The 14,068-nt window shown below is 50.9% G+C and overlaps 1 protein-coding gene across 5 annotated transcripts in view; it reads left to right on the top strand.

The window, feature by feature from the left end:
- CSNK1E (casein kinase 1 epsilon) overlaps positions 1–14,068 on the top strand; it is a 60,349-nt gene that overhangs the window by 21,477 nt on the left and 24,804 nt on the right. The gene's annotated exons all lie outside the window — the stretch shown is intronic.

Raw genomic sequence — 14,068 nt, 5'->3', positions numbered from 1 at the left:
ACGCTTGGCTTGCCCCGGGGTGGGGGGTCCTGAGGGTACCAGGAGGCAGATCAGGCTGTTCTGGGCCAGGAGGGGACAGCTTTGGCAGTCCCGGCCCCATGAGGCTGGGACTGCCAGAAAGGCCTTCGGCTGGCTCGTCTGTGTGCTGGGAATTGTCTGTCGGGCAAAGCATTCTGGGGCTGCCGCTGCCGACGGGTTGTCAGGGGCTCCGGTTCCTGATGGCTGGGCCCCTCCCTCGGTGGGTGGGAGGAAGGGAGAGAGAGCTTTGTGCTCCCTTTGTCTCTGGGCCTCTTAACTCTCTCACCCCTTCCAACTTCTGCCATCTGCTCCAGCCCTCGTGGGAAGGGAGGAGGGAAAGGGGGAGAGCCACGCACGGGAAGGCAGCCTTGCCTGGGCCTGCCCGACCCAGCTCGGGGTTGCCCGCAGCAGAACCGGCGAGGGGGGGTCAGAAACCCCCATTTGGTCGTCAGATGACAGACACCCATAGATGTTCTCGGTTCCCCTTTTGGGAGCGGGGAGATGAGGCAAGGACAGCAGTGGGGATTTTGTGATTTACTGGAAAGAAAACTGCATTTGGAGTCAAAGGTTCAAAATCTAGCTGTGACTCTTACCAGCTGTGTGACCCCCAGCGAGATGTTTCTTTCTCTGGACTTTGCCTGCGTCCTCTGTAGAACAAGAGGGTTGGGCCGTATAATGTCCAAGGCCCCGAGGAGAAAGAAAGAAAGAGTGCAGATTTGGGAGTCAGAGGAGCCAGCTTTAAATCAACATTCTGTCACTCATTTCCGGGGAGACGTTGCCAGGTCATTTCCCTCTCTGGGCCTCAGTTTCCCTATCTGTAAAATGAAAGGGTTGGGCCGGATGAGCTTGAACGTTCTTTCCAGCTCTAAATCTGTGGTTCCAGGAAATTAACCTTTTCTTCTCTCTACTTCCGTGATTCTCAAAGTGTCCTCTGGAAACCTCGGGGGTCCCCAAGCCCCTTTCATGAGGTCTGCAAGGTCAAAACCATTTTCATAATTATACTAAGATGTTTTCATTTCTACCATGATAAATAACAATAGATATAACCCACAGAAACAAAAGCTTTTTTGGGGGAGTCTTTAATATTTTGAAGAATGTAAAGGGGTCCTGAGATGAAAAGTTTGAGAATCACTGCTCTGTTCCAGTGGAAGAGACTGGAGGTGGAATGGGGACCCAGAAAGGCAGAGGAGAATGGAAGAATTCTGGGTAACGCATGAACACTTCAGCAAACACTAAGTGCCTACTGTATGCGCAGTCTCGCATTCAGTGCTTGGGATACAAAGATAGAGATAACCCAATTGGATTTGGAGTCGAAGGACCTAGAGCTACTTGTGGTCTGGGTGACGCTGTCCCTTTCCTTCCCCTGGGACTCAGTTTCTTCATCTGCAAGATGAGGCAGTTAGGCCAGATGACCTCTGAGGGCTAGCTCTAGGTTCTGTGATCTTTTTGCTGTTGTCCAGTCATGTCTGATTCTCTGTGACCCCATTTGGGGTTTTCTTGGCAGAGTGGTTTGCCATGTCCTTCTCCAGCTCATTTTACAGATGAGGAAACTGAGGCAAACAGGGTGAAGCGACTTGCCCAGGGTCACCCAGCTAGGAACGAGCTGAGGCTGGATTTGAACCCCGGGTCTGGTGCTCTAACCACTGTCGCACCTCTGTGATCCTTAAGAGGAGGTGTTTACAGTGGGAGCTCCCTTTCCTGGACCCTGGGCTGCGGGAGAGGAAGGATTTGGTTCCTAGAACATCTCAGGAGGATCTAGGAAGCTGGTATTTGGTGTTATCAATATCTTTCTGCAGTAGGGAGCACCTCCTCGTGGGTGTGGAAAGACCGCTCTTCTGGGAATCGGGAGTCTTGGGTTTGAATCCAAGCTCTGACATTTAGTAGCAATGTAGATTTGGGGGTAAGTTGCCTTTCTGGGCCTCAGTTTCCCTATGTGCAGGATGGGCATGATGTTTGCAGCGCTTGCCTCCCAGGCTTGCTGTAAGAAAAGGAAGGGCTTACCCATCACTAGCCAGGCGCGGCCTCATGGGTGTCTCCCGCCTCTCAAGAGGCCTCTTGCTTGTTTGGAGTGTGGTTTGGGTTCAAGGTGGGGTCGGCCGGGTGGCGAAGCCTTTGGCCATGTCTGTGCTTTTCTTGGCCTAAATGAACTCCCTAACCTCGTCACCCAGAACAGCTACTTCTGGGATTAGAAGGCTGGGGGAGGGGAGCTGAGCTCTTGCCCTGGATTCTGAGTCAGGAGCACCTGGATTCGCATACTGCCCCTGCCCTTTGTTAGGTGTGTGACCTGGGTCTCAGTTTCCTCATTTGCCCAATGAATGACCTCGAGAGGCCCTTCTAGCTCTGATTTTCTGAACCCAGGCTGGCGACTCCTTCAAGTTCTGAGCAGATTGTGCTTTTCTTAGTGAGGGCAGCACCGGGTCTACCACTCTAACATCCTAACAGATGTGCAGGATAGAGAGGCACAGCTTCCTGGGACCTGCCTGGTGGGGTGGGCGAAAGAACGGACGTGTGGACAAGGAGTCCAGAGGCTCTGGACAGCCCCAGGCAAGTCGGGAGGACTCTCTGAGCCTTAATTTTCTCCTCTGAAAAACAGGGATAAACATTCTTGCTACTACCTGCCTCTCTGGGTTGCAGAAGGGAAAGAGTGGTCTTTAGAAACATGAGCTAGTAAGAAAGGTTGCCCGTTTCATATGATTATTTCTTTTTCATCCCCTTGATCTGTGACTCTCTTACTTTACTCTTCTCAGAGTCCCATCTTCTCTCCTTTCTGTGGTTGCTAGCCTCGTGTCCCTTTTCAATGCCGCGTAGAAATCCTAGCTCTGCTTTATCATCTGAAATATGGGGAGAAAGCTTGCAGGGATTCAGAAAACGGCCTGCAGGGGTCTGGTCTGTTTGTCCTCACACAGCACACACCCCGAGGGTCAGGGTGGTCCACGGGAGGAAAAGAGTCCCAGACTGGTCATCTGGCTGGGTTCTAATCTCAGCTCTGCCACAGATTTGGCTGTGTGACCTTGGGCAAGTCACTTATATTCTTTAGGACTCAGTTTCCTCATCTGTAAAATTCGGGGTTATTGAAAATGTTCATACTTGTCAATGTCAGGACAAACAAAAAAATGAAAAATTGATTAAAATAAATAAAATGGGAAGATTGAACTAGGGTAGGGGTTCTTAGCCTATTTGTGTGTGTTGTTGTGGACCTCTCTGGCAGGCTGGGGAGGCCTAGGAACTCTTCAGAATCACGATTTTAAATGCATAAAAAACAAAGGAAATGAATTATAGTGAAATACAGTTATTATGATTTTTTTTAACCCCAGGCACTCTCTAAGGTTTGTTCCAGACCTAAATCCTCCCCTCCTCCTACATACCTATTACCATAAGACCGTAGGGCCCTAGATCTAGGATTGGAAAGGCCTTCCAGGTCATTGAGGCCAATCTCTCGTCTTACAGATGGTTAGTGACTTGCCCAAGCTTACCCAGGTAGTGAGCATCAGAGGCAAGATCTGAACCCAGGCCCTCTAACTACAGAGAAACCATTTTGACAACAGTTCTCTCAAATCTCAACAGTAGCCCCTGGGAGACATTAACATATAACATGTAGCAGGACTAGTATTTGTATCCTTCCTCTGCAGGTGAGGAGAGGGAGGCCAGACAGGGTTAGAAACTTGTCCAAGATCGCAAGGGAGTAAGTGACTGGGACTGGACGGGCACCCGGGTCCTTTAACTCGGGCCCTGTGTGGCCTTACCCTTCTTCAGGCTGCTCAGGCTTCCTCCTCTCATCCTGCTGGAAGAAATCCTCCTCGGTAGCCCAGAACCATGTCTAATCGGTGAGAGAGGCCTGCGGGCCCCCAGCAAAGTCTGCACACCCCACCCCCACTCCTGATTTTGAAACCAGTTTGGCAGGGCTGGGGATAGTGAACCAGAAATGGAGAGTGGGAGTCTAGCGCCGCTTCCTCCCTCCCCTTCTGTGCTCCCTGCGATTCTTAGCAGCCCAAAGAGCAAAATTGCAGAAGCGTGCCCTCTGCTCGCTTCCTCCTCTTCAGGCCGACTCCACCAAGGGGGCTGAGAGCTCCCAGGAAGAGTCCGTTCCTTGCTTTCCATCAGGAGGGACCCATCCAGTCCGCAACAGGGGAGCCAAAGAGGTCAGAGGCCCTAGAAATGGAACAGGCTTTAAAGATCATTGAATGACGTGGAAGGGAGGGGCCTCAGGATCCAACCCTCTCATTTTACAGATGGGGAAACTGAGGCCCACGGAGGTGAAGAGACTTGCCCTAGTTCGCACAGGAAGTAAGAAGAAAACCCAGAATTCAAACCCAGATCCTTTGATGCAGCCAATGCTGTTTTCCCTAAGTTGAAAGGCTGGGGATTTGGGCAGTGGTGGGGAATGGGGATTTTTGGGGTGGGGAGTCTTCAGTGTAATGTGCTATGTCAGTGGCCACTCCCAGTAGGCAGTGAGGTACAGAGCATTGGCTCCAGAGTTATAGGAGCTGGATTCAAATCCTCTTTGTGGTATTTACTAGTTATATGACCTTAGGCCAGGGGTAGGAAACTTTCTGCCTTGAGGCCACGTGTGGCCTTCTAGGTCTTTGGGTGCAACCTGTGTCCAAGTTTAACAGAACAAATCTTTTTATTAATGGGGTTTGTTCTGTGAAGTTTGGATTCAATCAAAGGGCTGCACTTGAGGGCCTAGAGGGCCACATGTGGCCTTGAGGCCCAGGTTCTCCACACCTGTATCTAGCCTCTGGCCTGTCAGAGAGTTCAGAGACCATGTATTCCAGCCCACAGCTGCTCTAATCCCAGATCTCAGAGCCTCATAGTTCAGAGGGAGCTCAGCAGCTCCTTAGTCCAGCCCAGACCCTCTGAGGATCTTCACTAGAACATGCCGGAACAGTCATCCAAGCTCTTTCTGCTTTAGGAGGGGGAGGCACCCCATGCACCTTGCGGTCAGCTCAAATTGTATCAAGCCTCAACCTGCTTCCCACCCCTGCTCCAAGTTCAGCCTGGTGGGTCCAAGCGGAGTAGAACTGACCGTCCCAAGGGCAGCCACCCTGATGGCCTCCATTCCTGTCCTTGTGGTCCTCACTATGGGAGACTTCTAGGCCTCTGCATGGGGGAGGAGAACAGGAAAGGACAAAAATAGCCCCTCCCCAGGTGAGCTTCCTTCCCAAGAGAAGAGACCCGGCTGTAGGCCTCAGCTCAGCCACTAATGAGCTGGGTGACCTTGGGTGAGTCACGTGACCTCTGGGATGTGGTTTCCTCATTTGTAAAACAAACAGATTGGACTTGATGGTTTCTACAATCCTTTCTGACTCTAACTCATTGAACCATATAATCCAATGGGACTGGAGTCCTGGTTCCTAGGCCTTCAGCAGACTTGTTTGCCCTGATGGGGGCAGGCAGGGTGGGAGCCGGGACGGCTATGTGTCCAGTAGATAGATAGAGTCTCTCACATCTGTGAACATTTTGGCCCTGCTGCTGGATCTCCTGGGGGTAGGCACATCTGTGAGATCAGTGTCCTGAAGGAAGGAGGAGGCTGGGGCAGCCTTCTGATCCTGGGCCACTTGCCTAGAAGGGAACGTTCAGTCCTCTCCTGTTGCCTGGGGAACCGGGGAGGGACCCTTCCTGGCCCCCTTCTCCCCGCCCCCTTGATACCTCCCACCCTGTCCGACTGGAGAAACACCTTGGACTCCCAGCCTCTTGAATGAATGTCTGGAACAGCTTGTGCCGCCCAGGCAGTCAGGGTGGTGTGGCCAGGCCCTCCTCCTGGACTCTGGCCCCTGCAAGTGGGAGAGAAGAGTGGAGAGAGGAGGGACTTGGCAGTCTAGTGACCGCCCATATCTCTCTCTCTCTCTCTCTCTCTCTCTCTCTCTCTCTCTCACACACACACACACACACACACACACACTAGTGACTGCCCATCTCTCTCTCTCTTTCTCTCTCTCTATCTGTCTATCTCTCTCTCACACACACACACACACACACTCACAGACATACACACATACACTCACACACACACACACACACACATACACGCACACACTAGTGACTGCGTATCACACACAGACACCCCATAGCCTTCTAGTCCCCCTGGTGCATTGCTAGGGAAGACTCTGCCCTTTGGCCTGCCTGCCATGTGCAGATCTTTCTGGCCATTGTCTGGTAGGTTCCGCTGGACACCCACCTCTCTTGTGTCCCTGCCGCTGCTCCATAGAAGGTGAAAGGGACCCGGAGGCCACTGAGTCCACCCCCTCATTTAGAGGGGAGGCAGATACGGCCCAGAGAGAAGGAAAGTGACAGACAGCAAGGAGGCCCTGCTGGGATTTCTGGGATCTCAGAGCTGGAGGGAAGCTCAAAGGCCTCAATCCATCCTGAGCCTGAGCATGGATTCCTTTCTGCCTACTTCTGAGAAGGGTACAGAGTAAGGAGACACTGCTTTTGGAATCAGAGGGCCCAGGGTCAAATACCACGTTTGCTCTTATTACCTGAGCGACACCTCTCTGGGCCTCTGAGGTCCTGTCTAGTTCTGGATGTATGATTGACTCTATGAACAAGTAATGAGAGGACCTTGGCTTCATGATGTCCAGTACTGAGAAGCTCATTAACCCCCTAGACATGCTGCCACCTTAGGCTGGTTCTCAGGGCTGTAGCCTTCTGGAAAGGCTGGACCAAAATCTTCCTTTCTGCTCCTTCCACTTGGGAGGGAACGTGGAGTACTCCATTTAGAGATGTGGGCATCCTTGGGGGATACTGGAGATAGCTCTACTTTGGAGTCACGGTGCCTGGGTTCAAATCCTGATTTCTTCACATACTACCAATGGTCCTTGGTCAAGTCACTGCTTCGTTATCTTTGTAGCTTCCAGCACTTAGCAAGAGAAGAGGGTACGTGGTTGATAATAATATGAGTGCCCCATAAATGTTCTTTGGTTGGTTGATTGGGTCTGTGAATGGGTTTTAAGAAAAGGACCACTTTCAGCCTTGCAAATTACAAGGAAAATTAACATTTGTAAAATTATTTTTCTATCAACTTCGTTTCTTTGTTTTTGCCCCCTCTCAGACAGTGCTTTATTAAACTAAAGAATAAAACAAAGGAGGGTGGGGAGGGGAGGGGAGCCAAACTAACCAAATATCAACTGAGTCTGACATGCAGGGTGTGTAGTACTCCATACTCATCGTCCCCCACCTCTTTAAAGGAATCATTTCAAAATTCAGTTCTGATTGTTTTGTTGTTCCTTCCATTTGCAATGTTGGAGTCGCTTTGTACATCGTCTTTCAATCAGGAAGAATTTACCAATCTGGGACCGTTTGGGGTTTTTTGGAGGGGCCTTGACCACAGAAAGACCTGGGTTCCGGTCCTATCTCTAGCACACACTGGTTGTGTGACCTTGGACCAGTCACTTAACTTCCCAGTGGCCACTGGCAACTTTCTAGGAGGGGAAATGGTCCTCAGGGAAGGGAGTCTCCAAACCTTTGACTCCTGCCTCCGACATTTACTTGGTGACCCCATACAAGTCATTTAACCTCTGAGTATCTCAGGCTACTTTTAAGACCAGCTCCTTCCCAACCTGACCTGCTTGGGTAGAGGGAGTTTCTAACAGTGATGGGATCACTGGTCAAAACCAAAAGCCATTTTTTTTCACATCAACCCAGTTCTCTGGGAGAACTATTTAAAGAGGAAAGAGATGGCATCCAAGTCTCTTGTGTTTCATCCTGCCACAGAATGGGATTCATGGTGGGTCCTGCGGCATCTGGAGAATGATGGGCTCCATGTCAGGAAGTCAGGCCTTGGGGCAATCCTGCCAGCTGCGGGGCCTTGGGCCAGTCACTTTACCGACTCCCTGACTCTGTTTCCCCATCTGTAAAATAGCCACAATGGCGGTAATTACAGATGAATCTGAAAAGTGGCCTGCATCGACCGCCTCACGGGGTTGTTAGTGAGACTCCAGTGAGATAATGTGTGGAAAGTGTTTGCTAACCTTCAGCTCCTCTATAAATGCTGCGTCTAATTATAATTATTAGTGGAAAATAACCCTGTACCGAGAGTCATGAGGCTTGGGTGACCATTTTAGTCACTGCGGCTACTTGGGCCTCAGTTTCCCCATCTGCCAAATGATCCCCAGTAGACAGACCCAGCTTCAAATCCTCCCTCATCTGCTTTCTGGGTGTGGTACTTTGAGCAAGTGCCTTGACCTCTACCTGCCTCAGTTTTCCCATCTGTGAAATGAGGATAATAACAGCCGTCCTAGCTATCTCAAAGGTTTGTTTCAAGGATCCATGGAGATAATTATGTAAAGAGCTTTGCAAACTTTGAAGGTTTCTATAAATATCGGTTATTATTCTTACTCATCGTGATGATGACGATGGTGATGACGATGATGGAATTGAACCAGATGATATCGAAGGCCCCTTCCAGCCCCGACTCCTGTGACGGTGGGGCCATGAAGCAGACGGAGAAGAAGAAGCCCACGGTGCACCTGGCTTCCAGCTCTCTCCAGCCCCTTGTCAGGGAGGCTGGAGAGCCGGCTCAGATTGTAAGAGCAATGCTTTGGAGCTGGAAAAGACCCCAGAGGCTACCTGGCCCGAGCCCCTCATTTTACACAGAAGGAAAACTGAGGATCAGAGAGGTCAAAGGATCATTGCATCATAGCGCCATAGATCTATAGCTGGCAAGGACCTCGAAGGCCATTTAGCTCATTTTGCAGGACAGGAAACTGAGACCTAGAGCAGCTGTGTTAGCATAGTCGAGTCCTGCCTGGGTGTCAGGATAGCTGAGTCCTGCCTGGGTATCGGGATAGCTGAGTCCTGGCTGGGTATCGGGATAGTCGAGTCCTGCCTGGGTGTCAGGATAGTCGAGTCCTGGCTGCGTGTCAGGATGGTTGAGTCCTGGCCGGGTATCGGGATAGCTGAGTCCTGGCTGGTATCAGGGATAGTCGAGTCCTGCCTGGGTGTCGGATAGCTGAGTCCTGCCTAGGGTATCGGGATAGTCGAGTCCTGCCTGGGTGTCAGGGTAGTCGAGTACTGGCTGAGTAGTAGGATAGTCGAGTCCTGGCTGGGTGTCAGGGATAGCTGAGTCCTGGCCGGGTATCAGGGATAGCTGAGTCCTGCTGGGTAGTAGGGATAGCTGAGTCCTGCCTAGGTATCGGGATAGTCGAGTCCTGCCTGGGTGTCAGGGTAGTTGAGTACTGGCTGAGTATTAGGATAGTCGAGTCCTGGCTGGGTGTCAGGATAGCTGAGTCCTGGCCGGGTATCAGGATAGCTGAGTCCTGGCTGGGTATTGGGATAGCTGAGTCCTGCCTGGGTATCAGGATAGTCGAGTCCTGCCTGGGTGTCAGGATAGCTGAGTCCTGGCTGGGTATCAGGATAGTCGAGTCCTGGCTGCGTGTCAGGATGGTTGAGTCCTGGCCGGGTATCGGGATAGCTGAGTCCTGGCCGGGTATCAGGATAGCTGAGTCCTGGCTGGGTATCGGGATAGCTGAGTCCTGCCTGGGTATCGGGATAGCTGAGTCCTGCCTGGGTATCGGGATAGTCGAGTCCTGCCTGGGTGTCAGGATAGCTGAGTCCTGGCTGGGTATCAGGATAGTCGAGTCCTGGCTGCGTGTCAGGATGGTTGAGTCCTGGCCGGGTATCGGGATAGCTGAGTCCTGGCCGGGTGTCAGGATAGCTGAGTCCTGGCTGGGTATCAGGATAGTTGAGTCCTGCCTGGGTGTCAGGATAGTTGAGTCTCAGCTGGGTGTCAGGATAGTCGAGTGTGTCTTCCCTCCAGATAGGGCCATACAAAGGCACCCTCCATGGCTGTGAGCTTATCTTGGTTTCAGAGATATTTGATGAGAGGGTGGTTCTACCCCCTCCCTGGATCATTCAGCCCATTGCTGGCTGAGGAAACCGAGACCAAGAAGAAGGTACGTGTTTAGTCTTTGATTGCACGTTGGAACTGTGGTTGACCCATAGATAGAATCTATGAGCCTCCATCTTGCCAGACAGCTGGGAGGCAAATGGGGCCATGGAGGAGGGACTGTCTGGACCACTTTCTAAGTTCATGAAGTAGAGGAGATGCTGAGAGATGGGGAAGTTTCCCTCCCCCACTTTTCTGGGGGCCTGCTGGGCAGCAGATCTGAGGAGAAGTCTTGTCTTGTATGGACTTGGAGGGAAATGGACCGCCTAATTAAATTAGTCTCTTTCCTCTGGGCAAAGGATGCACCTGCATTAATATCCTCGATGGGAGGATCCTCTCCACCATATAGGAATGGGGTCCCCCCGAGTACTCAGGAGATTCCCTAATTGGCTGGGAACGGGCTTGGAATCCAGAGCCATCCAGTAGGTTCCATTCAGAGCACTCTAGTGGCCGATCTCAAACTGTCTGGGGGCAGCCTGGGACCTGAGGAGCCGAGGACACCGGGTGGGGGCTCTGTGGAGAGCCCAAGTGGTCCAGGGGACGAGAATAGCTAGCTAGGAGCATCCACTCAGCCTGGACTGGGGAGATGTCCTTAATAGATAGTCTCTCTCTTTTCTTAATTGTTTCATTACTTCATTTCCAAATATTGCCCTCTCCTCTCCCCTTTCCATAGAAGTGCCCCCCGTGACAAAGAACAAAAAGCCAGGCAGAGTGTGGAAAACATGAATCCCACTGCTGGGGGAGAACAAGACTGGCAGATCTCTTGAGTTTGCAGTTGGGCTAACGAATCACACCAATATGGTGGCCTCCAGATGCCTAAGGTGAGGGAAACAGGAAAAGGAAGCAGACTCTGGGCCTGCAGTCAGGGAGGCCTCAGACATGGGCTAACCACATCACCCTGGGCAAGTCATCTAACCTCTGTTTGCCTCTGTTTTCTCAACTGCGAAATGGGGCTAATGATAGCACCTACCTCCTAGGGTTGACATGAGGCTCAAATGAGATAATATTTGTAGAGTGCTTGACACAGTGCCAGGCACACAGTAAACGCTATATAAATGCTTATCTGCCTCCTTGCCCTTCCTTGTGCTGATCAGTAATGGGACCAACCCAAGAGTAACCACCGTACTTTTAGCCTGGGTGAGATAGGGAGGCCCAGCCTCAAAAAACAGACAAGAAAGAAAGAATGAAGGAAGGAAGGAAGAAAGAAAGAGAGAAAGAGAAAGAGACAGAGAAAGAAAGAAAGAAAGAAAGAAAGAAAGAAAGAAAGAAAGAAAGCAAGAAAGGAAGGAAGGAAGGAAGGAGAGAAGGAAGGAAGAAAGAGAGAAAGAGAAAAAGAGAGGAGAAAGAAAGAAAGGAAGGAAGAAAGAAAGAAAGAATGAAGGAAGGAAGGAAGAAAGAAAGAGAAAGAGAGAGACAAGAAAGAAAGGAAGGAAGGAAGGAAGAAAGGAAGAGAGAGAGGAGAGAGAGAGAGAGAGAGAGAGAGAGAGAGAGAGAGAGAGAGAGAGAGAGAGGAAGGAAGGAAGAAAGAAATTAGATGGATAGCAAAATGAAAATTTAAAAAGTAGGGTGGGGGAAGCATTTTAACAGAACTAAACAACACATCAGCTATGTCTGACAGTGTGTGTGACATTTTGCCTTTGTTGCCTCCTACCTCTACAAAGGAGAAAAGGTACCTTCCCTCATATCTCTCTTCTGGAGGTATTCTTCCTTTCCCACAGCCTTTTTCTTTATGTTTTAACTGTGTGTGGTCCTAAACCCTAGAAACAGCACACTATCGTGCCCTGGAATGTATGGGAGCAGAGAGGGGAAGGACGAGTTGGGTGCCAGAACTACGGACCAAGAGTTAGTGGCAGCGAGGAGAGCCAAAGGTAGATGGGTAATCTGGGATCAGGTGTAGACAGTCTCTAACCCCAGGGAACCAAGCAGGTTCCAGGACCAAGGTGGGAAAGTTGGGAATTAGACCGCAGTAAGGCTGAGAAATGTGCGTAGGAGAAAGCCCGGGGCTCAAAGGCGAGGTCCCATGGATCTGTTCCAAGGAACCAGAGAACTGCAGAGTTTGAAAGGACCTCTGGGGCCATCGAGTCCAACTACTGCCTGAACAAAGCTCCCATCCCCCACAATAGCCCAGACAAGCCTCTGTTTGATGACATGGGGTGGGTCACCTCCCCGGGCACCCCACTCCACATCGGGATGGCTCTCACTCTCAGGAAGAGTTTCCAGATGTTGGGCCGACATCTGCCTCTGTGGTCAGGTTCTCCAGGAAGCTTAGTGCTCTCGAAGCCCTGGCTTAGGGCTGGAGCCTTTGTTGAGGGGTAGCTGCTATGGCTCCAGATGAAGCTTTGAGAGTAAGATTCAGGTGGGAAAGGACCCTAGGGTGGGAGAAGGGGAGTCACAGGTCATGTTTCCCACCCTGGGGGATATGTTCGCTATGAAGAAGATCCATGTTTAAGTTTGTCTGCCAGAGCTGAGGCTGATGGAGGCTGAGCCCTTTGGATTAGGGTCATCATCCATCTAGAGCTCAGATACCTTATGAGTCAGGAGTCCAATCTCCTCATTTTACAGAGGAAGGAGCTCAGGTACCAAGGGGAAGTGACTAGTCCAAGACCCTACAGATAGTAAGTGGCAGAGCTGGAATTTGAACCCTGCCCTTCGACCCCATGTCCAGTGTTCTGGCCACTCTGGTAAGACTACCCTCTCCTCTTCCTCAGAACCCCTTTCCAGCTCTAACATTCTATCAGCTACAAGGAAGTGGGAATGGTATCACCCCTAGGCATTTAGGAGAGTGCTCAGAACCTAGTAGGTGCTTAATAGATGTTTAATGAATGACTTGTTGATGAGTGGTTCCATGGAAATGGACCTTTGGTGATAGAGCAGGTCTAGTGGAGGGCAAGTAGGATTGGACAGATGTGTGGAGAGATGACAGAAGAGAGGACAAGGCTGAATGGGAGGAAGAAGAAGTGGCTCCTTTGGGTTTTGCGCCCGGGGTCTCACCCCCTTGTGTTATCATGGTGGTGGGTGTGTGGGGTGGCATTCAATTGGTCATTACTGAACAAATACATGACATCGACTTGGGTGGGGAGCAAATAAGGACAAAGCTGCAAAGTTAGATCCCGCTTAACATTCCCTAGCCATTCATCTTGCAAGCATTTATTAGGCACTTGCTGTGTGCCAGCGCTGGGTTAGGGACTGGGAGAGGTACTCAAATACTCTGGTGAGTCTGAGGTTTCATCCGTGGGGTGCGTCACCCCCTGAGGCAGTCACAGAAGGTCCATCCAATGTGCTGGGGCCTCTCTTGAGTTCTTTGTCATTTGGTGGGTCCCAATGGCACAAATGGGCCATCCATTGGGTACCCCCAGATTGTGCTATCAGACTCCCTCTCCTGTGATTATGTCTTTTACTTTGCTTCCCCTGCATAATTCTAAGTTTGTGATGCAGTGCAGGGTAAGGGACAATTGTTTAGATAAAATAGAATCCCTCCTTCCCTCGTGGTACTTATGATTAGGTAGGGAGATGATGACTTTGCAGCTAGTCTGTCTGGGGCTGGATTCGAACTGAGGTCTTCTTGCCTCCAGTCCCGGTACTCTGTGCACTATGGCATTACCAGCTGGCAATAGGTGCGAAGGAGGTGCTGGAGACGGAAAGACAACGGAGGTGACAGGGTAGCGTAGTAGGAAGTGCCCTGGGCTTCTGAAGTCAGAGGACCTGGGTTCCAGTCCTGGCTCTGCCACATGCCATAACCTTGGACAACTTAGATGATGTGGGGCATTAGAGTTCTGGACCTAGAGTTGGGAAGCTCTGAGTTCAAATCTAGCCTCAGGCACTGACTAGTTGTGTGACCCTGGGAAAGATACTGCATCTACCAGGGTTACTGTGAAGATCAAGTGATGTTATATTTCCGAACCCTGAAACACAATGGGAATGCTCCCCACAAGTTGCTTCATCTCTGTAGAAATGGCTGCTTTGGACCAGATGTTCTCCAGAATTCCTTCCCAGCTCTGACATTCCCTGTTCTAAAGTTCCTTCCCAGCTCTGACATTCTCTGTTCTAAGGTTCCCTCCCAGCCCTGACATTCCATGTTCTAAGGTTCCCTCCCAGCTCCAACATTCTGTGTCCTAAGGCCCCTCTTAACTCTGACATTCCCTGTTCTAAAGTTCCTTCCCAGCT

This window comes from Trichosurus vulpecula, chromosome 5 (genome assembly GCF_011100635.1).
Source record: "Trichosurus vulpecula isolate mTriVul1 chromosome 5, mTriVul1.pri, whole genome shotgun sequence".
Lineage (NCBI taxonomy): Eukaryota > Metazoa > Chordata > Mammalia > Diprotodontia > Phalangeridae > Trichosurus > Trichosurus vulpecula.
Note: the sequence above shows the minus strand (reverse complement) of the source record. Positions and strands in the feature narration are given on the sequence as shown.